At 42.8% G+C, this 3945-nt stretch overlaps 1 long non-coding RNA gene across 2 annotated transcripts; it reads left to right on the top strand.

The window, feature by feature from the left end:
* The first annotated feature begins 629 nt into the window (after positions 1 to 629).
* LOC112646072 (uncharacterized) lies at positions 630 to 3664 on the top strand. Of its 2 annotated transcripts, none has more exons than XR_003127489.3 (3): positions 630 to 795; positions 1380 to 1448; positions 1922 to 3664. It is a non-coding gene; the product is annotated as an uncharacterized LOC112646072 (long non-coding RNA). The 2 variants fall into 2 exon arrangements; XR_003127453.3 differs by having other exon boundaries at positions 637 to 795; positions 1925 to 3664.
* Positions 3665 to 3945: the final 281 nt, after the last annotated feature.

Consider the following 3945-nt stretch of genomic DNA (forward strand, 5'->3'; position numbering starts at 1 on the left):
TATTCCATTGTGTGGTGTGGGTGGGTGGGTGCGTGTGCATGTGTGTGTGCATGAGTTCTTGCCACATTCTCTTTATTGATCCACTGATGGACCCTTAGGCCGTTTCCATATCCATATCTTGACTATTATAAATAATGCTATAATGAACATGATGGTGCAAAGATCTTTTGAAGTTAGTGTTTTCATTTTCTTCAGATAAATACCCAGAAGTGGAATTGCTGGATCGTAAGGTAGTTCTATTTTTAATTTTTTGAGGCACCTTCACAGTTTTCCACAGTGACTGTACCAGTTTACATTCCCACCAACAGTGCAGGATTCCCTTTCCTCCACAATTTTCTTCTCTAACACTTGTTAATTGTCTTTTTTTATAGCAGCTATTCTAGTAGGTGTGAGGTGATATCTCATTATGGTGAAGTGATAATTTCAATATTTTTCTTTCTTGTATGTCATCCCTTAATATTTCCCTATCAATGGCCCAGGCCCCCCCATTAATAAAAATAATGTGCCTTTTCTCCTGTTTATCTGTCTTTTGTTAGTTAAATCCGCAGACTCCTTGACCCTAAACCCAGGAGTGCAAGGAAACTCATTTCCTCCCTAACTTCTTTCATCATAATGCAGAAGTCATGAAAAAACAATGAGGAATCAGGGAAAGGTCATAAAGTAAGAAAAAAATAGAACTCTGGAGAATTCAGTATTTCCATGACAGCAAAGGAAGAGAAGCCACTAAAGTGATATGAGGAATGACAGAGAAAGGACAAGAAAATGTGGAGAGTGGGCTCATGTAATTCAGGGGAGGTAAGGGTTACGGTGAGCGGCATCGGACACTACAGAGGTCTCCAGTTAGATGCAACTGAAAAGCATCCCTAGGATTTAACAAAATACAACTGGAAACATCATCCTAATTGTTTCGACAGCGATGGGAAAGCTGAAAACAATCTGCAGGCAGACGAATGAAGGGAAGATGAGGAAGGGGTATTATTGCTCCCTACTGCCATTGTAACAAATTACCACGAATTTACTGACTTGAACCAACATAAGCTTATCCTCCCATAGCTTGTACGTCAAAAGCCAAGAAGGCAGCTGCAGGTCTCAGGAGACTAAATCAAAGTGTGGGCTGGCTGGGCTCTTATCTGGAGGCTCCAGAGGGGAAAGTTACTCTTTCAGGTTGTTGGCAGAATTTGGTTCATGTGGTTGTTGCACTGAGTTTCCCACTTCCTTGGGGGCTGCCAGCCAGGGACTGGCCCCAGCTTCTAGGGGCTGCCTACATTCCGTGGCTCCATCTTTAAAGCCAAGAATAGCTGGTTAAATCTTGGTCACACTTTGAATCTCCCTGACCTCTCCTCCTGGTTCATCCCTCCTATCTTTTCTGCTCATAACAGCTCCAGTGATCACAGCTGGTCCACTGAGATAATCGAGGTTAATCCCTCTACGTTAAATTCAGCTGATTGGTAAGCTAATTCTATCTGCAAAGCCCCTTCACAGAAGTATCTAGACTGGTGTCTGATTAAGAAGCCAAGGGATAGGAATCTTGGGGTAAATATCGTGAGAATGTTGGCTACCACAAGTGTTAACAATGAGTATATCCACTCTTTCCAGAATTGGCCTACATATATTCAGGAGGCAGACTGGTGTCAAGGAGAAGTTTTTTGGGCTTGGTATAAAATAAGACTAGCACATGCATATCCAGAAGATAAAGAAAATAAGAACATTTTGAAAATAAAGGAGAAAAAAGTGAAAAATTGAACCACCTCTGAGGAGGTAGACAGATTTGGGACCCAAGTCACAGGTGGAAGCAATGAGGCTTCTGTTGAATGTTACAGGTGGAAAGAAGGGAAGGGTAGGAAATGTGTAAGTGTCAAGAAGTGGCTGTAGTAGCAAGTCATTAAGGTAGTTCTGTTAACCCTTATTATCTACTCTAAAGCAGCTCTCAAAGTACTGTACCTGGACCAACAGCATCAACATCACCAGAGAACTTATGAGAAAAATAAATCCTAAGATCCTACCCCACACCTACTTAATCAAAAACTCATGGAGTGGGAACCAGAAATCTGTGTTTCACAAGCCCTCCAGGTGATCAAGATACAGCTCCAGTTTGAGAACCACTCTAACAGTCAAAGACCAGATCTTGCCTGAGACTGAGAAGGAAGGGGCACCGTAGAACTTGTAAAGAGAATGTAAAGGTTGGAAAGAGCTGTGGCAAGAAAAAGAGAGAAGACTGAGAACATATGGAGACCACTATCCTGCCAAACTCCTGGTACCAAATTCCAGTCCTGGGTGTAAAGACAGAGTGGGAGATCCAATAGGCTTTTGACCAAAAAAAAAAAAAAAAAAAAAAAAGAAAGGAAAGAAAAAGAAAAAGAAATAAAAATAAAATAGGGTAATATAACCACTTGCAATAGGAAATTACTGGCAATATATAGGAACAACGGAAGTAATTGATGAATAGAGAGGCATGCTGGCCAGAGGAAAGAGCACTGCTCTTAGAGTCAACATTATATGGATTTGTGCCCTAGCTCAGCCACAGAGAGCCTGGGGAATTGAAGAAATTGACTAATCTCCCTGAGCCTGTTTCCTCAGCATGGGGACAGAAATACAGCAGAGGTGTGGAAATCTCACCCGTGTTAAATATAGCACCCGGAAATTCTTAGCACAGAACCTGGCACGCAGATGAGAGTGGTTATTGTTCATTGGGGTATCTGTCAGATTCTGTCATATTAATAGATGAATGCCCTATCATGTTCTTCAATCCTATTACCTTGCTTGGTTTCCTCCAGCTGGGCTGGACTCCACATGCCTTCTCATTTCAAGACCTAAATCAATGGAGCAGCTCTGCAGATAGGCTAGATGCTCATGACAGAGAGCAGGGTGCAAAAATGTGATCACAGGAACAGCAGTGGCCTTGAAAGCTTCTGTCTGGCATGGTGTGTGTTAGAACCATCCACACTCCACTGGCCAACTCAGGTCAGAAGGCCAAGACCAAAGCCAGTCAAGTGGGCCTGTGAACTCTGCTCAGGGAAACATGGCAGGGGTGAGAAAGAATAAATAATTGGAACAAATATATTATCATAATGACTCTGAGTAATAGAAATTGGGTGAGGCTGGACTGTTGGGGATAAAGCTCTAAGGCAAAAGCCAAGGGGGTGCTCAGAAGGCAACCCAACTCTCACCATGATGGGAAAGGCTTTTTCACATTCTGAAAACTCAATGACTTTTGCAACATGCATGGTTGTCATCTCTGACCACACAGTCAGTGTAGGAGTTTGCTAGGGCTCCTGTAACACGGTGCCACAACTGGGTAGCTTAGACAGCAACATAGTCTCGACAAGCGTGGAGACTAGAAATCCTGTCAGCAGAGTTAGTTCCTTCTCAGGGCGGAGGGAAGGAGTTTTTCTAGATCTTGCTCCTTGGCTTGTAGACGGCCATCTTTTTTATTATTATTATTATTATTATTATTATTATTATTAAGGGACCACCCTTCTCCACAATGACTACTTCTTAACTAAAAACAACTGCAACAACCCCATTTCCAAAAAAAAGGTTATATCCTGAGCTTCTGGGGTTGGGCTTCAATAGAAGAATTTGGAGGAACATAATTCGACCTATAAGAGGTAACATTCAAACCTTTAAGAGACCTGCCTTGTTTCTAAGTGACAGCAAGAAACTGGATTGTGGCTCTCCTAGTCCATGGCTTTTTTTCTTTTTCTTTTTATTTTTTTAAGTCTTCGTGCCCAACATGGAACTCACAACCCTGAGATCAAGCCCTGAGCTGAGATCGATAGACACTCAACCGGCTGAGCCACCCAGGCACCTCCACCACCACCACCACCACCACCGCCCCCTGTCTTTCTTGCTGAGAGAGGAACACCAAGTAGTGAGTTTTAACCACTCACAACAGAGAGCCACGAACTGGCTCCCTTTAGCACATTAAACCGGGTATGGACGTCC

Source organism: Canis lupus, chromosome 16 (genome assembly GCF_003254725.2).
Source record: "Canis lupus dingo isolate Sandy chromosome 16, ASM325472v2, whole genome shotgun sequence".
Classification (NCBI taxonomy): Eukaryota; Metazoa; Chordata; class Mammalia; order Carnivora; family Canidae; genus Canis; species Canis lupus.